Here is a 24,911-nt window from a genome sequence, read left to right on the forward strand (position 1 = left end):
TAAGGTGAAGATCACCAAATCGGGGTAGAGCCACCGAGACAAGCAATCAATCCAACACACAAGCAAACAAAAAGCAAGCGGGCAAAAAGAGGCAAACGAGAAAAGAGAGGGAGGATAGAGAGAGAGGGCGAATAAAATGGCAAGGGTGAAGCGGGGGAGAGGAAAACGAGAGGCAAATGGCAAATAATGTAATGCGGGAGATAGGGATTGTGATGGGTACTTGGTATATTGACTTTTGCGTAGACTCCCCCTGCAACGGCGCCAGAAATCCTTCTTGCTACCTCTTGAGCACTGCGTTGGTTTTTCCCCGAAGACGAAGGGATGATGCAGCAGAGTAGCGTAAGTATTTCCCTTAGTTTTTGAGAACCAAAGTATCAATCAAGTAGGAGGCTACGCGCGAGTCCCTCGCACCTACACAAAACAAATAAATCCTTGCAACCAATGCGATAAGGGGTTGTCAATCCCTACACGGACACTTACGAGAGTGAGATCTGATAGATATGGTAAGATAATATTTTTGGTATTTTTATGATAAAGAGGCAAAGTAAAATAAAAGCAAAGTAAAAAGCAAAGGAAATAACTAAGTATTGGAAGATTAATATAATGAAGATAGACCCGGGGGCCATAGGTTTCACTAGTGGCTTTTCTCAAGAGCATAAGTATTTTACGGTGGGTGAATGAATTACTGTTGAGCAATTGACAGAATTGAGCATAGTTATGAGAATATCTAGGCATGATCATGTATATAGGCATCACGTTCGAGACAAGTAGACCGACTCCTGCCTGCATCTACTACTATTACTCCACTCATCGACCGCTATCCAGCATGCATCTAGAGTATTAAGTTAATGAAATCAGAGTAATGCCTTAAGCAAGATGACATGATGTAGAGGGATAAACTCATGCCATATGATGAAAACCCCATCTTGTTATCCTTGATGGCAACAATACAATACGTGCCTTGCTGCCCCTACTGTCATTGTGAAAGGACACCGCAAGATTGAACCCAAAGCTAAGCACTTCTCCCATTGCAAGAAAGATCAATCTAGTAGGCCAAACCAAACTGATAATTCGAAGAGATTTGCAAAGATAACCAACCATACATAAAAGAATTTAGAGAAGATTCAAATATTGTTCATAGATAGACTTGATCATAAACCCACAATTCATCGGTCTCAACAAACACACCGCAAAAAGAAGATTACATCGAATAGATCTCCACAAGAGAGGGGGAGAACATTGTATTGAGATCCAAAAAGAGAGAAGAAGCCATCTAGCTAATAACTATGGACCCGTAGTTCTGAGGTGAACTACTCACACTTCATCGGAGGGGCTATGGTGATGATGTAGAAGCCCTCTGTGATGGATACCCCCTCCGGCGGAGCTTCAGAACAGGCCCCAAGATGGGATCTCGTGGATACAGAAAGTTGCAGCGGTGGAATTAGGGTTTTGGCTCCGTATCTGATCGTTTGGCGGTACGTAGGTATATATAGGAGGAAGGAGTACATCGGTGGAGCAACAGGGGAGCCACGAGGGTGGAGGGCGCGCTTGGGGGGGTTGGCGCGCCCCCTACCTCATGGCCTCCTCCTTTGTGTCTTGACGTAGGGTCCAAGTATCCTGGATCATGTTCGGTGAGAAAATCACGTTCCCGAAGGTTTCATTCCGTTTGGACTCCGTTTGATATTCCTTTTCTTCGAAACCCTAAAATAGGGAAAAAACAACAATTCTGGGATGGGCCTCCGGTTAATAGGTTAGTCCCAAAAATAATATAAAAGTGGATAATAAAGCCTAATAATGTCCAAAACAATAGATAATATAGCATGGAGCAATCAAAAATTATAAATACGTAGGAGACGTATCAATGTTGTGGCCGACGGTGGGAGTAGTAGGGGACGGTGAGGCCTCCGCGGCAGCACAGCCGGCCACGGGAGGCAGGAGAAGGTGGCATGACCAGCGCTGGTTTGGGCGGCTGGAGCAAGAAGACCAGAGGTTGAAAAAGCACTACGGATGTTGGATGGACATCGTACGGTCACTGGAGCTAGAATAGTTCATATTGACTAAGTTGACAAAGCCCTCCATCCCTGTCAACTTAGTAGGCCCACAACTCAGCCTCCCACTACGGTGGGTCCCAACTAGCAGGGGGTATTCATTTTTTTTTCCATAATGCTACCTCTTGAGCATGCGTTGGTTTTCCCTTGAAGAGGAAAGGGTGATGCAGCAAAGTAGCATAAGTATTTCCCTCAGTTTTTGAGAACCAAGGTATCAATCCAGTAGGAGACTCCACGCAAGTCGCCTAGTACCTGCACAAACAAATAAGAACCTTGCAACCAACGCGATAAAGGGGTTGTCAATCCCTTCACGACCACATAAATGGCAAAATAAACGGCGACATAAATGGCTAGTTGACGGGAAACTAATATGATGTAGTAGACCCGGGGGCCATAGGTTCACTAGTGGCTTCTCTCAAGATAGCATGTATTACGGTGGGTGAACAAATTGCTGCCGAGCAATTGGTAGAAAAGTGCATAGTTATGATGATATCTAAGGCAATGATCATGAATATAGGCATCACGTCCGTGGCAAGTAAACTGAAACGATTCTGCATCTACTACTATTACTCCACACATCAATCTCTATCCATCATGTATCTAGAGTATTAAGTTCATAAGAACGAAGTAACGCATTAGGCAAGATGACATGATGTAGAGGGATAAACTCAAGCAATATGATATAAACCCCATCTTTTTATCCTCGATGGCAACAATACAATATGTGCCTTGCTGCCCCTATTGTCACAGGGAAAGGACACCGCAAGATTGAATCCAAAGCTAAGCACTTCTCCCATTGTAAGAAAGATCAATCTAGTAGGCCAAACCAAACTGATAATTCGAAGAGACTTGCAAAGATATCAAATCATGCATATAAGATTTCAGAGAAGAATAAAATAATATTCATAGATAATCAAGTCATAAACCCACAATTCATCAGATCTCAGCAAACACACCGCAAAAAGAGTTACATCGAATAGATCTCCAAGAAGATTGAGGAGAACTTTGTATTGAGATCCAGAGAGAGAGAAGAAGCCATCTAGCTAATTACAATGGACCCGAAGGTCTGTGGTAAACTACTCAAACATCATCGGGAAGGGTATGGTGTTGATGTAGAAGCCCTCCATGATCGAATCCCCCTCCGACAGATCGTCGGAAAAGGCCCCAAGAGGGGACCTCATGGGTACAGAAGGTTGCGGCGGTGGAAAAGGTGTTCTGTGCCAAGAATAATAGGACAAGTAGGATTGCAATCTATATCAAGAACAATGAAATCTACGGGAACATAATTCCTATTTGCAACAATAAGAACATCATTAATGCTTCCCATAGGTTTCTTAATGGTGGAATCCGCAAGATGCAAATTTAAAGAACAATCATCAAATTCACGGAAACCTAGCACATCACACAAAGTTTTTGGAATCATGGAAACACTAGCACCTAAATCACATAAGGCATAGCATTCATGATCTTTAATCTTTATTTTAATAGTAGGTTCCCACTCATCATAAAATTTTCTAGGGATATAAACTTCTAATTCAAGTTTTTGTTTATAAGATTGCATTAAAGCATCAACGATATGTTTAGTGAAAGCTTTGTTTTGATCGTAAGCATGAGGAGAATTTAACACGGATTGCAACAAGGAAATACAAACTATCAAAGAGCAATTATCATAATTAAATTCCTTAAAATCCCAAATAGTGGGTTCATTGCTATGTAAAGTTTTGACCTCTTCAATCGTACTTTTACCAATTTTTGCATCAAGATCTAAAAACTCCGAATCATTGGGACGCCTTCTAACTAAAGTTGACTCATCTCCAGTCCCATATTTATCATGATTCATATTGGCAAACAAAGATTTAATAGGAGACACACCAATCACTTTTAGATCTTCATCAATATTATCATGAAAACTAGAAGAACACGCTTTTACAAAGCAATCTTTCTTAGCACGCATCATAGCGGTTCTTTCTTTGCACTCATCAATGGAAATTCTCATGGCTTTGAGAGACTCATTGATATCATTTTTAGGTGGAATAGATCTAAGTTTCAAAGAATCAACATCAAGAGAAATTCTATCCATGTTCCTAGCCAACTCATCAATCTTAAGCAATTTTTCTTCAAGCAAAGCATTGAAATTCTTTTGCGAATTCATAAATTCTTTAACACTAGTCTCAAAATAAGAGGGCATCTTATTAAAATTTCCATAAGAGTTGTTGTAGGAATTACCATAATTATTAGAGGAATTACTAGGGAACAACCTAGAATTAAAGTTTTCTCTATACGCGTTGTTACCAAAATTGTTCGTACCAACAAAATTCACATCCATAGATTCATTATTATTCTCAATCAAAGCAGACAAAGGCATATCATTAGGATCAGAAGAAACACTCTTATTAGCAAAAAAATTCATAAGTTCATCCATCTTTCCACTCAAGACATTAATCTCTTCTATCGCATGAACCTTTCTACTAGTAGATCTTTCGGTGTGCCATTGAGAATAATTAACCATAATATTATCTAGGAGTTTAGTAGATTCTCCTAAAGTGCTTTCCATAAAAGTGCCTCCCGAGGCCGAATCTAAAAGATTTCTAGAAGCAAAATTCAATCCATCATAATTTTTTTGTATAATCATCCATAAATTCAAACCATGTGTAGGGCAATTACGTATTATTAATTTCATCCTCTCCCAAGCTTGTGCAACATGCTCACGATCAAGTTGCTTAAAGTTCATAATATCGTTTCTAAGAGAGATTGTCTTAGAGGGAGGAAAATACTTAGAGATAAAAGCATCTTTGCACTTATTCCATGAATCAATACTATTTTTAGGCGAAGAGGAGAACCAAGTTTTAGCACGATCTCTAAGCAAAAACGGAAATAGCTTCAATTTAACAATATCATTATCCACATATTTCTTCTTTTGCATATCATAAATCAATAAAGCTGTTTAGATGGGTAGCGGCATCTTTACTAGGAAGGCGAGCAAATTGATCTTTCATGACAAGATTCAGCAAAGCAGTATTAATTTCACAAGATTCAGCATCAATAAGAGGAGCAATCGGAGTGCTAACAAAATCATTGTTGTTGGTATTGGTAAAGTCACATAATTTAGTATTATCTTGAGCCATCGTGACAAACAATCAATCCAACACACGAGCAAACAAGAGGCAAGCGAAAAGAGATGAACGGAAAAAGGGCGAACGGAAAAGAGGCGAATAAAACGGCATGGGTGAAGTGGGGGAGAGGAAAACGAGAGGAAAATGGCAAATGATGTAATGCGAGGGATAAGAGTTTGTGATGGGTACTTGGTATGTCTTGACTTAGCGTAGATCTCCCCGGCAACGGTGCCAGAAATCCTTCTTGCTACCTCTTGAGCATGCGTTGGTTTTCCCTTGAAGAGGAAAGGGTGATGCAGCAAAGTAGCGTAAGTATTTCCCTCAGTTTTTGAGAACCAAGGTATCAATCCAGTAGGAGACTCCACGCAAGTCGCCTAGTACCTGCACAAACAAATGAGAACCTTGCAACCAACGCGATAAAGGGGTTGTCAATCCCTTCACGGCCATTTGCAAAAGTGAGATCTGATAAAGATAATAAGATAAATATTTTTGGTATTTTTGTTGTATAGATTGAAAAGTAAAGATTGCAAAAAAAATGGCGATAGAAATGGCTAGTTGACGGGAAACTAATATGATGTAAAGTAGACTCGGGGGCCATATGTTTCACTAGTGGCTTCTCTCAAGATAGCATGTATTACGGTGGGTGAACAAATTACTACCGAGCAATTGATAGAAAAGTGCATAGTTATGATGATATCTAAGGCAATGATCATGAATATAGGCATCACGTCCATGACAAGTAGACCGAAACGATTCTGCATCTACTACTATTACTCCACACATCGACCGCTATCCAGCATGCATCTAGAGTATTAAGTTCATAAGAACGAAGTAACGCATTAGGCAAGATGACATGATGTAGAGGGATAAACTCAAGCAATATGATATAAACCCTATCTTTTTAATCTTGATGGCAACAATACAATACGTGCCTTGCTGCCCCTGCTGCCATTGGGAAAGGACACCACAAGATTGAACCCAAAGCTAGGCACTTCTCCCATTGCAAGAAAGATCAATCTAGTAGGCCAAACCAATCTGATAATTCGAAGAGACTTGCAAAGATATCAAATCATGCATATAAGAATTCAGAGAAGAATCAAATAATATTCATAGATAATCAAGTCATAAACCCACAATTCATCGGATCTCGGCAAACACACCGCAAAAAGTGTTACATCGAATAGATCTCCAAGAAGATCGAGGAGAACTTTGTATTGAGATCCAAAGAGAGAGAAGAAGCCATTTAGCTAATAACTATGCACCCAAAGGTCCGTGGTAAACTACTCACACATCATCGGAGAGGCTATCGTGTTGATGTAGAAGCCCTCCATGATCGTATCCCCCTTCGGCAGATCATCGGAAAAGGCCCCAATATGGGATCTCATGGGTACAAAAGGTTGTGGCTGTGGAAAAGGTGTTTCGTGGCTCTCCCTGAGGGTTTCAGGGTATAAGAGTATATATAGGCAAAAGAAATAGGTCGGTGGAGCTGCGAGGGGCCCACGAGGGTGGGGGGCGCGCCCACCCCGTGGGGCGTGCCCTCCTGCCTCGTGACTTCCTTGCTGCTTCCTTGACGTCCACTCCAAGTCTCCTGGATCACGTTTGTTCCAAAAAAGATCCCGCGAAGGTTTATTCATTCTGTTTGGATTCCGTTTGATATTCCTTTTCTGTGAAACACTGAAATAGGCAAAAAAACAGGAATTTGCACTGGGCTTTCTGTTAATAGGTTAGTCCCAAAAATAATATAAAAGGCATATTAAAGCCCATTAAATACCAAAATAGATAATATAATAGCATGGAACAATAAAAAATTATAGATATATTGGAGACGTATCACGTAATAAGGAGGCACTTCCTTGCGTGCGAAGATATAACTGGTGGGTCCGAGCTGACAGGTGGAGGCAATTTCGAGGAACGTTTTTTCACAAAATATAGAGGTCCTTCCGGTGGGTCCCAACTGTCAGGTGGAGGTATTTTGCACATAATAAGGAGGCATTTCCTTGTGTGCAACCGTGGACCCAGCTGTCAGCCTCTTCACATATAGTTCACTTCCGATGCATGTCGTTCGTTGACCACTCCACGCCGAGAGCAGCAGGGTGGTGGACGACAGCGAGGCCTAGGAAGGGAACAAAATCAGGGAAGACTCGACAGTGGTTGCCGACGCGGTGGGGAGTACGATGGTTTACTGGTTCGGCTACCGTCATCGGAAAATAACAGAAGGTGTGGGTGAGTAGAGGAATGGCCTGGCCAGCGATGGAGTAGGGTGGGGTGGTGCGGCCTATGCAGCAGCACAACTAGCCATGGGAGGCGGGAGCAGGCAGTCCCACCAATGGTCGCTGCTGCTAGAATCGTTTGTGGACTAAGTTGACAAAGCCTTTCGTACACATCAACCTAGTAGACCCACAAGTCAGCCTCCAAGTCTGTCCCAAACAGCATACAACCCGAAATTTCTAGTCAGATTCAAATACTAAACATACCTTAATTTAAATCCAATGAAAATTTACCCGCACAAAAACAATGAAATTTAGAATATCAAAATTCGAAAGAAAAAAGTATCTTGGAACTAATTGCATGTTTGCTGTATTTTTTTATTTTACAACCCATTTATTATTACTTATAGCCCATTTCTTATTAATTTTAGTCCATTTTGTGGGCAAGCCCGAATGCATCCCTCCTCATCTTGAAAGATTTCTGGCCCATCAGGGCGTAGAAAAGCAAGTAGGCCTACGTTGGTTATTCTGCAAAAAATAAAATAGTTGGGATAGCCATTTTCGGAAAGGAAAAAAACAAACTGGGCTGGTCATGTGGTAAACATATGAAATAAAAGCCTGGGCTAGATGGGCCACAGCTCTCGCACAACCCAGTTGATACCCTTCTCCGTCCCGAAATTTTTTTACTGTGTGCGCTGCTGGGTCCCTACTGTCATCCTCACCATGTACAATCATCTCCTTATTCCTCTCAGTTTTTGACCATGTTGACAACACCGGAGGGCGGTGCTACGGCGAGCGAACCAAGGCGGAGGGGAATGGTGAGGCCTCAGACGGGAATGAATAGGAGCCGGGGAAGATGCGTGGAGTTTTAGGGTGCGATGTGGCCACGATGCGTCCGCAGCAGCACAACCAGCCATGGGAGGCGGGAGCATGTAGTCCCGCTGGCCTTGGTTTGGCTTTGGCGGCTGGAGGAAGAAGAGAATGAAGAAACACGACAGACGTTGAATGTCAATCCAACGGTCAAGGTTGGCACAATCATTTGTTGACTAAGCCGACACCAAGTAGCATACTTTTTTATATAGATGAAGAAAAGAAAAATTAGGCTCGTTCGCCTGATAACATTCCCGAAACTGCGACCGTTCGATCTTGCGTCACAACTAAAACTGCGAGGAAAATGCGTTTGTGTGTCATCCTCCTCCCAGGAACGTTCGCCACATAAGTGAATAGCACCCTTGGTTTTCAACCAAGAGGTCTTGGGTTTGAGTCCCAGGAACTCTCAATTTTGTCCTCCTTCCTTCCTCGCAAAAAAAGAAAGAAAATCGAAGACATGAGAAGGCGTACAAAACAAGCTGGTGTACAAGTAAAGAGACATTGCTGAGTTTTAGAAAAAAGAGAGACGTGCTCCTGTAGCTGGTTCGAATCCAAACCTAGACTAAGAGTATATATGGTGCTATGCTACTCTGCAAGTAATGAAACTGACATATCAAACGTTCGTTTCTCCTCTTATCTACTTACTCTGCCTAGCATCAGAAGCTTTGGCCGCAACAACCATGTCCGCTGGCTGCTCATCCACCTGCTCTTCAGCAGGCAACAACCAGATATGCGCCAAGTCGCCACCCGTACCATCACTTGTGGGTCTCATCACACCCCCGCCGGCACACACATCACAGCCGGTTTCTCATCGCAACCCGCTGACGTTGGTCTGTTGCCACTGCTGCAAATGACGCAGAGTCATCCGTAAAGTCTCAACCACAATCCTCAACCCGGGTCGAGTCTTCTACAAATGCCCGAATCATGGGGTAATAATATGTTTAAGTGTTGTTCTGCTGCTTTTAGTTGCTGATTTTTAATAGTTTGGTTGACGGTCTTCAAATTTGATTCATGCAGAAAAGGGAAGACTCGTGTGATTTGTATTTCTGGGAAGTTGCTGATGTGGGGGAATGCAATTACGCTGATTATTTGGTTAGCCAAGGAATCCCAATACCAGCAGGTTGGGGTGTTGGACAAGTAACTGAAGGAACGACACAAGAGGAAGATGCATTGCAGAAGGTTAAAGATGCAGTTCCTCTGATCATGGCCAAGCAACAGCTGCTGAACGACCTTGACAGCAATGAGGAGATGAAAGAGCTTGTGAAGATAATGGGCAAAATTGATGTGCTCTGTAGGATGATTGTCTCTTTATTTGCAGTGTATGTAGCACTCATGATGTATTCAATGTCTATGAAATGAGCACTTTGCTGAAACTAGTAATGAATGAAACCTGTTAGCAGGTTAGGCGTAGTGTTGTGAACATCTAATGATTTCTATTAACGGAAATCGGGGGGTGAAAGTGCAACTATCCCTGGGTGGTTTTGGTAATTCCTAACAACATATAGCTCATTGAGCTAATGCTATTTTAAGAAAAATATTTCAGGAAAGCTCAATGATTGGCATGGCATGGATTAGAAAGTGGACCCCTCAAAATGCTAAGGACAAAAAATTGGCTCAAGCTCAAAGCACATGACTCTACATTTTACTTTTAGTGATCCAAGATCACATTGAGTCCATAGGAAAAGCCAATACTTTTAAAAGGGGATGAGGTGTTGCTTAATGAGTTACTTGCTCAAAATGCTTAGTGATATGCTCCAAAAACCCTCAACTACTTTCTCATATCCACATATGTCCCAAACCAAAAGTCAAACTCGGCCCCACCGAAATCTTCTATCCGGCGCCACCGAGTTCACTTGACATAGCCACTGCCAGAAACCCTAATCAATTCGGTCTCACCGATAGGGATCTCGGTCTCACCGAGATGGGATTGCAAACTCTCTGTTTCCCTTCATAACATTTAGGTCCAACCGAGATGAGCGATCGGTCCCACCGAGATTGCAATGCAAACTCTCTGTTTCCTTTCGTAACGTTTCGGTCCAACCGAGATGAGCAAATCCGTCCCACAGAGTTTGCCTGACCAACTCTCTGTTTGTCTATTACCAAAATCGGTCCCACCGAGTTTGTGTAATCGGTCTAACCAAGATTACGTTATGCCCTAACCCTAATGGAATCGGTCCCACCGAGTTGACATGTCGGTCCCACCGAAATGCCTAACGGTCACATTATGAACTAAATCGGTCTAACCGAGTTTTATAATTCAGTCCCACCGAGTTTGGTGATTTGTGTGTAACGGTTAGATTTTGTGTGGAGGCTATATATACCCCTCCACCCACTCGTCATTCGTGGAGAGAGCCATCAGAATATGCCTACACTTCCAACATACATTTTCTGAGAGAGAACCACCTACACTTGTGTTGAGGTCAAGATATTCCATTCCAACCACATAAATCTTGATCTCTAGCCTTCCCCAAGTTGCTTTCCACTCAAATCATCTTTCTACCAAATCCAATCCTATGAGAGAGAGTTGAGTGTTGGGGAGACTACCATTTGAAGCACAAGAGCAAGGAGTTCATCATCAACACACCATCTAATACCTTTTGGAGAGTGGTGTCTCCTATATTGGTTTGGTGTCACTTGGGAGCTTGCGTCAAGATTGTGGAGTTGAACCAAGGAGTTAGTACGGGCAAGGAGATCGCCTACTTCGTGAAGATCTACCCTAGTGAGGCAAGTCCTTCGTGGGCGATGGCCATGGTGGGATAGACAAGGTTGCTTCTTTGTGGAACCTTCGTGGGTGGAGCCCTCCATGGACTTGTGCAACCGTTACCCATCATGGGTTGAAATCTCCATCAACGTGGATGTACGATAGCACCACCTATCGGAACCACGCCAAAAATCTTCGTGTCTACATTGCGTTTTCTCCCTCCAAACTCCTCCCTTTACCTTCATATGCAATTGTTTTACATTCCGCTGCTATACTCTTAGAATTACATGTGTAGGTTGATTACTTGAATTGTGCTAAGTTGATAAAATATGCCAAGACTTAAAATTGGGAAAAGGCTAGATTTTTATTTGGTCAAGTAGTCCAATCACCCCCCTCTAGACATACTTTCGATCCTACAGGAGGTATCCCCTTTTGCTCATAACTAAATAAATAGCAGAGGCCCTTTTGCTAATAAATAAATAAATTAGCAGAGGCCCCGTCGAGTCAGCTTTGGTCCCATTCAAAGACGTCGAGCAAATTGCAGTCCAACAACAAACTATGTCATCAAATTCAAGTTTCACACCCAAATATGAGTACAACTAAACAAGAATGTCATCATGTTTTAGTCGTCATACAATCACCAAACACAAATCAACATACATAATAAGTGATGTTCTCACAGAAAAATTCTAAACAACAAGTTCATCAGGTTTCAGTTGAACACAATTTCACATAGTAGATAAAAACCGTCTTCGGACAGGCAAATACGACAAAAGCAATCTAATCATCATCCGCAACAGCAGCGTAAACATCTTCGCCATGTGTATCAGTCTGAATTGTAATTCCCCACAGTGTCATCTTCTACTTTATCCTCGATGTCCTTGAACGTTGGCTTCTTCTTGATCAACTCTTGTATGTCCACAGCCAGACAAGCAATCTTTTCGCCAGCATCATTAACGTGATGGTTCTCAAAGATATTAGGAACATCTATGCAATCTTGTACATTAGGAGCAATGTAAGCATTTGTGCAACTTCATTAAACGAATTCCTCTGCTCAAAACTTTGCAATACTCTCTAGTCATCGCTACGTGCAAATGTGTTTTCCAAGAAAAATATCTGTGTTGCTTGATTTGCCAAAATAAAAGGCTCGTTGGTCTGCTACGCCGCCTTGACATTGATGGATTTGAAGTAATCATCAGCTCTGGGTTTTGCAATACTGGAAAACAGGTTATACTAGTGACAACACAACAGAACCACACACCGATGAACCTCGAAAATGGATATATACTGCAACTGAACAATGCCTGTTATGTTAGCATACATTTCAGTTGTCTCTCTGCCGTACGTATCCGTGCTCACACTACAAAAAAAGACACATCCGTGACATTTTGGGCCGAACAATTTTTTTGTCATACTTATGACACTTCTATGACGATAATTGTGACAAAACCCGATATCATCATAGATGTGGTGGGGTCCTACTTCTATGACAAAAAATCATGACAAAAAATGGGCTTTTCGTCCTGGACGGGCCGGAGACACAGCTGCATGACATTCTTTGGGCCGTCCATGACGGAAAAAACCATGGTAGAAGCGAGGGCGCGGAAAATATTGGGGAGTCCCCGGTTATGGTGGGTGGTCGAGGGCCGAGCGATGCGCGTTTCTCTCGTACGTACGCGTGTGTGTGTGCGAGGCGTTGGGCTCTAACTGAACCCGAGCGAGGTGTTGGACTCTAACTGAACCCGAGCGATTGCACTGTAGGCTACGTGTTACTGAACCCGAGCGATCGATCGATGGCTGTTAACTGAACCGGATCGAGCGATTCCTTCGCTACTGCTGCTAACTGAAGCCGATCGATGCTGCCTCTGGATGAAGAATGAGCGTTGCTGGGGGATTTTGGATGAACAGTTCCCGGTGGGGGTCGATGAACAGGACCCCGTGGTGTTACCTCTGGATGAACAGGACCCTGATCGATCAAGCCGATTGGGGCTGGATGAACAGGATACCATGGAGGGCAGGATGAACAGGACCACCCCATGGAGGGCAGGATGAACAGTAGACGGTGGAGGGCAGGATGAACAATAGCCCGTGGAGGGGTGGTTGAACAGGAGCCCGTGGAGAGGGCTAGTTGAACAGTAGCCGGTGGAGTAGCGTGCGGTGGAGGCTGGATGAACAGGAGCCCGTGGATGAACAGCCGCAGGTGGAGGCTGGAGGAGGTCGATGGTGGATGAACAGTAGCCCATGGAGGCTAGAGGGGGTCAACGATGGAGATGAACAGTATCCCGTGGAGTCCCGTTTTGCGGTACGCCACACCCCTCCCGATGAACAGGACCCCCGTTTCGACCGTAGCGCTCCAACATAAGTCCGTTTCCTCCGTTTTGTGGTACACCACACCCCTCTGATCAACAGGACCCCCATTTCGACCGTAGGAGGTCCGTTTCCTCCGTTTTGCGGTACGCCAGACCCCTCCCAAAGAACAGGATCCTGTTTCGAACGTGGCCGGTCGAACACAAGGCCGTTTTGTCGGTGTTCTGGGAACGGGGGTCCCCAGACTTGCCTGCCTGCGGCCTGTGGCGTGGCTCAAGGGGGGGCCCAGCACGTCCCATCTTCATCAACACAGACCCAAGACCCTCGCGGGGCGGACGACACGGAGCTTCCTCAGGCGCGGCCTCATCAGGCTGGCTCACGAGGAGGCGGAGAGATCAAGGCGGGGTACCTCACGAGGTGCCCATGATGCAAGCCATGACGACCAAGGGCGCCAGGCGGGTGCCAGCCCGCGCAGTGTCCTCCTTTCCTCTTTGGTGCAAAGGGGGCAAGCGCAGCCGCGGAGTACCCAGGCATCAGGCAAAGGTTGCCATTTCGATGCAACGAGACCAGGACCAGGAAGACTGCAAGATGGAGGTCATCGTGTAGCCCAGGACGGCGTCACCAGCAGAGCTTTGTGCAGGCGAAGACTACTTTTGTCAGGGTAGTGAGTACTAGCTGTCCCCCTTCAAATTAGCCCGCCATTGTTGGCTCCCTTCCCGCTCAATATTTGGGAAGAGGACCAGGGCCTCTATAAATAGGACCAGCCACCCACAGAAGAGAGGGGTTCGAAAGGGTCAAGAGGAGAGGTTCGATCAGAGAGAGAGAGAGAGAGAGAGAGAGAGAGAGAGAGAGAGAGAGAGAGAAGGGTGGCTGAACTCCTCCCAGCAGTTCATCGCCCCAGCCAAGAATAGACCCTCGCGAGGCTGTTCTTCCTTGTACCATTCATCATCATCAGCCCAAGAGGCAATCCACCACACCACAAACTGGAGTAGGGTATTACACCACAACGGTGGCCCGAACCAGTATAAACCCTGTGTCTCTTGTGTTGTTCTTTCCATAGCTTCGATCTTAGCGAGGCGGAGGGGTGCGGGTAGGTAGGAAGCGAGATCTCCGCGCGCACCCCAGTGTTCGAACCTCAAGGATCTGCCGGAACCCGAAATCCGACATTTGGCGCGCCAGGTAGGGGTGTGCCGGAATTCACCTTCTACCGCTTCGTGCCCCGTCCCGTCGTCATCATCATATCTGGCGACCAGGCGGGCAACCCAGATCCATGGGCGGCGTGGCCCGCCCGCACAGAACCGCTCGCCTCGTGCGACCCCGTGCCCTAGGCAGCTCGCGGTCCACAGGGCGCTGCGGGCCGCGGGCGACGCGGACAGGCTTCAACAGCTCCCACACCACGGCAGGCGCGATCGGCAGCAAGGGCCTCCAATCACGCCGCGACCACGACACCGTACACCCGCCGGGAGCAGGCGAACTCGAGCGTCGCGCTCACGGTGGCTCGAGAACTGCTGCAGTGCAGACTGCTGGAGGGCGGCCGCGACGTGCTGTTGGAGCGGGTGGCGGAGCTCCTGGGCTTCGCCGCCTCGGGGGCTCACCCCTTCTGCACCCAGCTCCCATCTCAAGCCTAGGGCAGCTCGCGTGGGGGCTGCAAGGCTACCCCAGCGCCAGCGAAGCTGTCAGCACCGGACCGGTGGCGGCGCTGCCCCCGCTCCCGGTCCGCGAAGAAGGACTCGACACGACCCGCAGCCCCAGTGGACAGCCGCGCTGCCACCTCACGGTGGGCGCATCAGGCAGGACCGCGTGGCACGCGGGGCACTACGGAGTGGCCTTTGGGATGGCGGCGCCAGAGGAATACGTGCCCCTCATGATGGACCAAGGACACCCTCACGAGAGCGAACAAGGCTCGCTCCTCAGCCCAAGCTGGGGGGACGAGGCGCCAGAAGCTGAGCCTTTCCGGGAGCCCCGGGACGGTCCCACTGGCCACGCTGGAGGCAACGATTATCGGGTACCACTAATTCTTCAGGAGCAGGCATACGCTAACCATGGATCGCAGGAGGTGCAGGTCACCACAGCGAGCAGCTACCCCGCTCCCACAGTCTCCTACCCCCCGGGAGGAGGGCGCAGGGGGCTGTAGGAGAGGGGCCGGGATCCGACATCACCACCGCGGCGTTCGGAGCAAGGTGTTCTCAGGAGGTAGGCCCTCCGCTGGGGAGGTGCCTCAGGGCCTGCCCCCGGTGGAGGACCCGTGGTCGTCGGGGGAACAGCTGGCGACCGCTCTACCCCATCGGCGGCGTCCTGGTTTCCGGTCGTCGTTGATGGCACTAGAGTGTGGCGCAAGGCGGGGCCCTCATCTGGCGATATGAAGCAAGGCCAGTACCTGTGAAGAAGGCCCAGTGCCTGTGAAGCTCGCCCCCCGTGACACTCTCACGCAATAATGAGTGGGGCTGTACATGCCCCGGAGTCTCAGGGGTGCCGGCCTCAGGCCCTGGGGCTCCCTCCCACGCCCAGTGGCAGCACTTAGCTCCGCGCTGGTGAGAAGACGTCCAAGACTAGACTAGGTGCCGGACGTGGCCTTTTGTTTGCTTTCGTTGCTTTTCCCTTTGGTTGTCGCTTTCCCCCACTGGATTCAAGTTGGATTCGAATTTGAGATTTGTATGTGTTCGGGGAAGGGGTGCTTAGTCTCGTCCGAGCAATTTCTCGCGTTTTGGTTACCACTTCACCTCAGCTGCCTCCCCTCGTGAGCCCCTCGCGAGCCGGGTCAGGCCTAGCTTGCGCGCAGCCCAGACTGCCGCCGACGTGTCCTCTCAGGAGGGTGTTTTACTACAGATCCTATGAACCCAATCATGGAACACTCGAGACACCACAACCTCCCACAGGCTGCCTCAGGGCCAGCACGGGACAAAGGTAAACTAGCCGACCAGCGCGTCGCTTAGGCCAACCACTTGGCGTGGGCGCATGGGCAATGTAGCATCTACTAATACGATGAACACAAGTTTTACATAAGGGGCTCCCCCTCCAAAATGCTCTCACTGCCGTCAGGCCAAAACCTGAGTTCTATTCATGCAGGGTAAATAAGTAGGAATGATGCACAATCAATCGGATAAATCCCCCAATGCGTTCTCAGGAGCACCACCCGAGCCGCTGCTGGCGTCGCTGAACTCGCCACCGCTGTCCGCGTCGCCGCCAGCGGCGTCAGGGCCGTTCACCACGTCGCCCTCGTCGGCCGCCACGATCACATCATCGTTGTCTGAAGCGAAGGCCCTGATAAGAGCATCCACATTGTCTTCCACCCAGTGCGCCAGATCGCCTCGGACGGCCTGGGGGACTGGGGCGATGGCGGTGTCAAAATCAAAGTGGGGATCCATGTTCCGGAGGTGGCTGAAGACGCGAGAAAAGGCGCGCCCGAGCAGGGCGCGGCTCCTCTCCTCCACCAACCTGTTAGCCCTGACCGACTGCGCCTCCAGCTGCGTCACCACGTCAGTGAAGAACTGAAGATTGCCAGCATAGTTGACTGCGTGCGGCTCACCAACAGCCGCCTCGCAGATGTTGCCCAAGGCTGTGTTGGCTCTCTCCCGGAGCGTGGTGAGCATGGGGCCGTGCTCATGCTCCAGGATCCGCCGCTGACTTATCTCGTCCACGTTCTGGCCCGCGACGACCTCAGCCTCCTCCACCCGCTGGCGGAGAAGGAGCACCTCGGCCTGGGAGGCGGTTAACTCACCTTGCGCCACCTCAAGAGCGGCCCGGAAAGCGTCGGCCCGCCGCGTCGCCTCCTCCAGCTTGGCCCTCAAGGCAGCAGTCCTGCCTTCAGCTTCGGTCCGGATCAACCCCAGCTTCTCTTCGAACTCGTGCTCGAGGTTCAAATGCGCCATCGCCACTCGACGTCCGATCTCCTCCAGGATGCAGGCTTCCTGTGCAGCGACATCATCCTCCGCATGCGTCACCAAGCGCTCCCTCGTCTCCAGACGCTCGTACTCACGGGTACGTTTGGCGGCTTCCAGCGTCAGCACCTCCTCACGCTTCTGGAGCTCTGCTGAGTCGCCGGAGGCCACCTTCATCGACGTGAGGGCTGCCTCGCGCAGCTCCACCTGCTCCTCTAGTGAGTGGCACCAGGCCAGGAGCTCCCGAGCCCGCTCCTCTGCCGCCGTTCACCGCCGGTCAGCTTCCCGAGCCTCCTCAGCGGCCCAAGATCGGGCCTCCCGAGAGGCCACCAGCGACGCCTTGGCCTCTGCATCGTCAAGATCGCGCTGACGGCGCGCAAGGGCGATGGCGCCCTCCAGCTCGCGCCTCTCTGCAGCCAGGCGCAGGCCATCGGCCTCATGGCGCGCGTCTTCATCGGCAAGCTCCTCTCCAAGCAGGCTTACCGCGTCAGCCGCCCTTCGAAGGAATCCTTGGCGGAGAGTGTGACGCTCCCGAGCGCGCTCGAGCACGTCTTCCACACCATCATCTGCCCCAAGCAAGCGCCTGTGACGCCCCCGATTTAATCGTACACTAATCATGCACGCAAATGTGTACGATCAAGATCAGGGACTCACGGGAAGATATCACAACACAACTCTAAAACATAAATAAGTCATACAAGCATCATAATACAAGCCAGGGGCCTCGAGGGCTCGAATACAAGTGCTCGATCATAGACGAGTCAGCGGAAGCAACAATATCTGAGTACAGACATAAGTTAAACAAGTTTGCCTTAAGAAGGCTAGCACAAACTGGGATACAGATCGAAAGAGGCGCAGGCCTCCTGCCTGGGATCCTCCTAAACTACTCCAGGTCGTCGTCAGCGGGCAGCACATAGTAGTAGGCACCTCCGGTGTAGTAGGGATCGTCGTCGACGGTGGCGTCTGGCTCCTGGACTCCAGCATCTGGTTGCGACAACCAGAAAGAAAGGAAAGGGGGAAAAAGGAGGGAGAAAGCAACCGTGAGTACTCATCCAAAGTACTCGCAAGCAAGGAACTACACTACATATGCATGGGTATATGTGTAAAGGGCCATATCAGTGGACTGAACTGCAGAATGCCAGAATAAGAGGGGGATAGCTAGTCTTATTGAAGACTACGCTTCTGGTCACCTTCGTCTTGCAACAGGCAGAAGAGGGTAGGTCGAAGTCCTCCAAGTAGCATCGCATAGCATATCCTACCCGGCGATCCTCCCCTCGTATCCCTGAGGGAGAGCGACCACCGGTTGTATCTGGCACTTGGAAGGGTGTGTTTCATTAAGTATCCGGTTCTAGTTGTCATAAGGTCAAGGTACAACTCCAAGTCGTCCTGTTACCGAAGATCACGGCTATTCGAATAGATTAACTTCCCTGCAGGGGTGCACCACATAGCCCAACACGCTCGATCCCATTTGGCCGGACACACTTTCCTGGGTCATGCCCGGCCTCGGAAGATCAACACGTCGCAGCCCCACCTAGGCTCAACAGAGAGGCCAGCACGCCGGTCTAAACCTAAGCGCACAGGGGTCTGGGCCCATCGCCCATAGCACACCTGCACGTTGCGTACGCGGCCGAAAGCAGACCTAGCCTAGTGGCGTTCCAGTCCAATTCGGCGCGCGCCGCTCCGTCGCTGACGTCTGAAGTGCTTCGGCTGATACCACGACGTCAGGATACCCATAACTACTCCCGCGTAGATGGTTAGTGCGTATAGGCTCGTAGCCAACTCAGATCAAATACCAAGATCTCGTTAAGCGTGTTAAGTGTCCGCGAACGCCGAACAGGGCCAGGCCCACCTCTCTTCTAGGCGGTCTCAACCTGCCCTGTCGCTCCGCCACAAAGATCCACACAGAGGGCCGTCAGGACAAAGGTCCTTTCAGCCCCCAATCCGTGAATCACTCGCGGGTACTCTTGGAGCTGACCCGACTTTAGTCACCATCTGTATAGTATGTATGTATGTATAGTATATACCCGTGATCACCTCCCGAGTGATCACGGCCCAATAGTATAGCAAGGCAGACTGACAAGAATGTAGGGCCAATGATGATAAACTAGCATCCTATACTAAGCATTTAGGATTGCAGGTAAGGTATCAACAGATGTAGCAACAATGTCAGGCTATGCATCAGAATAGGATCAACGGAAAGCAGTAACATGCTACACTACTCTAATGCAAGCAGTATAGAGAAGAGTAGGCGATATCTGGTGATCAAAGGGGGGGGGCTTGCCTGATTGCTCTGGCAAAGGAGGGGTCGTCAACTCCGTAGTCGAACTGGGCAGCAGCAGCGTCGGTCTCGTAGTCTACCGGAGAGAAGAGGGGGAAGAAACAATGAATACAATGCAAACAAATACATATCGATGCATGGCATGACAAGTAATGATGCTAGGTGGGCCCTAACGTGGTATGAGGTGGTACCGGTTAAGGGGGGAAACATCCGGGAAAGTATTCCCGGTGTTTCGCGTTTTCGGACAAATGAACCGGAGGGGGAAAGTTGCGAGTTCGATAGGTTAGGGGTGTGTGGCGGACGAACGGACTGCGTATCCGGAATCGTCTCGTCGTTCTGAGCAACTTTCATGTTGAAAATATTTTAATCCGAGTTACGGATTAAAAGATATGATTTTCTAAATATTTTATTAATTTCTGTAATTTATTTAATTAATTCGGAAAACAGATTAATGACATCAGCATGATGTCATGCTGACATCAGCAGTCAACAGAGTTGACTTGGTCAACCTGACATGTGGGTCCAGTGGGACCCGACTGTCATTCTCTGTTTTGTTTAATTATAGATTAGTTAAATTAATTAGTGATTATGTTAATCTAATCAGGATTAATTAACTTAATTAATTACATAATAAATTAATTAATTAATAATTAATTTTATTAAATCATTTTTATTTTTATTAATCATATTTACTATTTGTATTTATCTTATTTATTTATTTATTTTATTATTTTTATTTTTTATTATTTACTTTTTTTAAGCGTTCTGGGGGCGGGCCCCATGTGTCTGTGGCCCAGAGGGCATCGGGCCCCACCCGGCAGTGGCCAAGGGGGCCGACCGGGCGCGGGTGCGGGCGCGGGCGTAACGGGCAACGGGCGCCGCAGCGGGGCACGAGGGCCACGGTGGGCGGAGGTGACAGGGGCAGCGGCAGCGGGCGTGCACACGGTGACGAACGACGGCGGCCCGAGGCAGCAGCAACAACCACGCAGCAGCAACAGGAAGAGGAGAAGGCCAGGGCGGAGCACGGCGAGGGGAAGGAGGCCGCGGCAGGCGAGGGGCGCGCGCGCACGCGCGGCAGGCGTTGAGGGCGCGAGCGCCGCGGGGTTGGCCGGGTGCGGCTGGCCGCGGGCGACGTCCGGTGGTGGAGCCGAGCGCGGGGAGTGGGCGCGACCACGGCAGAGAGAGAGGAGGAAGGGGGAGCTCACAGAGCAGGAGTAGGGCACGGGCAGCGGGCTCGGGGAGGCTCGGAGTAGTCGGCGGGGACGACGTCGCGGAGCGGGAGGCAGGCCGGCGAGGTAGAACGACGAGGTGGAGGCGGCGGCAGCCCGGCGAGGTGTGACGGCGGCGGGGCCGGGCGAAGCGCGGCATCGGGCACCGAGGGTGACGGGATCGGGCAGCGTCGGGGTCGGGCCTCTCCCCGATCCAGATGTGATCGAGAGGAGAGGGGGAGGAGTGGAGTAAGGCGAGGCGTGCGGCGATCCTGGGGTAGCGGGCGGCGCCGGAGACGACGAGCGGCGTCGGCGCGCCGGGGTCGAGGGCAGCGGGCGTACAGATCGAGCGGGGGGCGAGAGAGAGTGGGGGGGCTCGATCCCGATCCAGGAGTGGATCGGGGGAAGGGAGAGTGGGGGCGCGAGTAGGGGGAGTGGGGGGTGTCGGTGCCTAGGGTTTCGGCACCAGGGGGTTAAGGGAGTGGGGTGGGCCGGCCGGTTGGCCTTTGCCCAGTTGGGCTGGTGGCCTGCTGGGCCGAAGCCCAGTGATGGGGGGTTTGCTTTTCTTTTTTTTATTTCTTTTTTACTTATTTTCTTTAATGTTTTCATTTAAAGTTTCTTTTATTTTAGTTTTATAAAATACCCAGTCAGCACCTAAATTAGTATTACTAATTAGTCCACTGCCACAATTATTTTGGCACACTACTAATTTAGTTTTATTATTATAACTTTATAAAAGGCATCTAATTAATTGTTTTTGGCTGTCATTTCTATTACTTTAGTGCATTTAAATATTTTATTAAAAGATAATTTATCCACCAATATTTACTAAGGATTATTAGACACATTAGGAACAATTTAGTTTTGACTTTTGAAAACTTTAATTGTTTAACTTAAATTCAAATTTTGAATATGAATCGTTTCGAACTAACGTGAGATTATCAACAGTAATCCGAGGTGACATGGCATCATTAATGTGGGGTTACTATAGCCTAATTATCCGGGCGTCACAATTCTCCTCCACTACAAGAAATCTCGTCCCTTGATTTAAGGGGGAAGTAAGGGGGAAAGTTCTGGTTACGAAATTCTAACGAGTCTTCTCAGTCTTGGCTGCCCTTTCGAAGAGGTTGATCCCTTTCGTTGATGTCTTCATTTCTCTGCTTCAAGGCACCATGATCAAGTCGTCATCCTTTCTTCGGGATCTCCATTGTCCTACGAACGCGACCAAGGGGAAAAACTCCGGAAGAATGCATCTCCACAAAGTTGGGCATCTGACGGTGAACTCAATGGGAAATACACAAGGTACCCCGCGAGTTGTATTACAGTGAATTCGTTGAGTGCAATATACGATGGTACCAAAGTTTCAAACGGGTAGGCAATCATTCGATGACTAGACAGAAGCTGGAATGGTGGTTTGAACAACGAGAATAACATGCTGTTTGATTCCAGGATGAATAATGGTATAGATTTTAGCTTGTGAATCACATACGAAGCCAAGTGCACATGACACATTAGAATCCGGGTTGTAACGAAGAGTCAGGTTTCGATCCAGTGGACCTGTGGGTTATGGGCCCACCATGTGGGTTGAAAGTAGGAAGGGTGGTGACATCTTGCACAGCCGTGACAGGGAGGCATGTCAGTGAATAGCTTGTCAGCTATGCCGGCAGCAATGTCGGTACCAAGGACGGGGAACGAAGAGAGCAATTTTCCTGCTTGTTGAACGAGGCAAACCAATTGGCAAGATATCACCCATCGGTGGTTACCGGAATGTCATCAACAATAGTAACAGGGTCTTACAAACAAAGTGATACAACAAGGTGCTTATCCAAGCAGGGAATTATCTCTGCTCAGTTAAGTCAGATTCAGGAAAGGTTAAGCAAAAAAAATGGAAAGGAAAATACGATTATCAGATTAAACAGAACAATGGAAAGGAAAATGTGTTTAAACACATTATTCAAGGGTATATCCTTCCCAAGGACAAATAGAGCAAGATATCCACGACAGGATAGAAAGTAGAAACCATTTAGGTAACGGGAGAGGATTTGATGACAATACCCATACAACGGTGTTTGGATAATTGAGCAAGAAACATTTAGCATTGGGCTTCAAATGTTCTTGTTGAAAATCGGAGTACCACAGACATGCTTTGAGATAGCATTGACATGGTCTTTAAGCCAAGGTCGGATTTTGGGTTACACAAGGGATCCATCAGGAACATCTTGTAAAATAAGTCTTACAATTTCCTCATGGAAGATTGGATAATCTTGCAAAAAGGAAACTATAACAGTAGGTCCTCCGGCCAGGTGTGCTAAGCATGCCATCACCTTACCGGGTCATAAAAGACCAGTGTTATAACTCTTGGAAAAATGTTCCAACCATCATATCTGACCGAGATTCAGATCTGATTGGTGTCATGATACCTCAGACTTAGGATACCTAAGAAGAAAAGGTGCAACACAAATTGTCGAGATGACATTGTAATATTCTCGGGAATTGAACTATGGAAGCGAGTTCCTGAAACAATAGTTCATCATTAAACCATGGAGGGGATGAGGAGGTGGCTGATGAGCTCAGCGACAATTCATTGAGAATTTCAAACGGATGGATTTCCACAATAATGTGAACAAGAAGATGACACTTGTCAATTCAAATGATTTAATGTTGTATGCTTGAGGGAAACATACACAATTAATCACTGGTTGAAGTGCACCCGAAATATGGGCTTAGGTAGCAAGATCAATGTTAGAATGGTGATTCGATAACCAATGGTCTAAGAATGAAATGTCGACCATTAACTTCAAAGCAATAGGGTTGCTAGAAGTACAGAATCCAAGCAGCATGGTTCACGTGTTGGTATCCCGGTTAGAATCAACACGGGGACCAAGAAAGAATGGTGAGGGTGAGAAGTATCACAATACCAAGAATTCGTTAAGAGGTGGAGCGGTCCTCACAACATCCTTGACATAAAAGATGGTAATACTCCAAGGTAAATAAAAACAAATGCTGGATAGCAAGGAACTCAAGGTAGAACACAAAACACGGACAAGTTTGTGTTGAATGGAAGGCAATAAAGTGGTCGATGATAAGACAAATCATCGAGGGAAAGGATGGTATTTCTCATCATGAATTCTTGATACCCTGGAAGAGCTCAAAAATGTTGATGATGATCACGACACATTTGTCGAGAGGTTTCATGAAGATATAATCGCTCATCGATGACATCAAGCAAAAGGAAGGATGGAGCGAAAAGTTATTAAAACTACGGATACGACACAAACTCGAAATCAAGCTTGTTGGTCAAGGCGAAATGATATGAGAAGGAGAGTCGACGTAAGCTTAGCTCATCGTCGAAAATTGTGTTTCGAAAAGGACCTGATAGTACAGTTAAAAAGTTGCACGATAATGATATAGCCGATAAGGCTAGGAATGACGTGATCGGGTACAAACTTGTACTTAAAGAAGATTACTGAGAGTTGTTGAACCGTAGTGCGGACTCGGTTCAGTTATCGATGTCTTTGAGTGTTTAATAACTCAGTGCCCATGAAAAATTGTAATCAGTGAGAATGTAGTACTTGATGAAGAACTCATAAGGAGTTATGCAGTTCCAAGATAATCTCGAGATACCAGGGGGTAATACTCGACGATAGTCCAAAGTAGAGCTTAGACTGGGGTATTGCTCTAAAGAAGGTAAGTGCTTAAACTTGCACGAGAAATGGTATTTCAAGGAGATCATGGTCGGAACCACGATTGCAAAAGGCCAAATCCCAGATATAAGAACTTATACCAAGGGAATAATTAATTTAAGAGAAGCTTTAATGATATGATCTACATCATGTCCATGGGCATGAACACAAAGTTCAAGGTCGACTCCCACTTCTTCAATGCATAACCTTTCATTCACCTCTCGTATTTCGAAAATGACATTAGTTGTTGAAAGTGTTTTTTTACCTGGTGCAATACCAGATAATATGACCCGTGTAATCTTTCGGGTTCACACGAATTAGGGAAGGCGTAGGTTCAACCCATCAGGGCATCTTAGGAACATATACCACAAATTTCAATAGTAAATACCACCAGCTCGAAAGCAGAGCATGGTTGGCCAAGCAGATGATACAATTTACCAAAGGCACTATGTATCAGGGGAAGAACTCACAAGGTGATTGAATATGAAGGACACTGTCGGATAGCAATCCAACAATGGATCGGGCGATCCACAACGGAGTTGAGGTGAGTATCGGTATTCCAGAAAGAATGCACGGGCATCATATTATAGAACATCGGAATAATTCGATGCTTAGATA

The sequence above is a fragment of the Triticum aestivum genome, chromosome 7A, assembly GCF_018294505.1.
Source record: "Triticum aestivum cultivar Chinese Spring chromosome 7A, IWGSC CS RefSeq v2.1, whole genome shotgun sequence".
Classification (NCBI taxonomy): Eukaryota; Viridiplantae; Streptophyta; class Magnoliopsida; order Poales; family Poaceae; genus Triticum; species Triticum aestivum.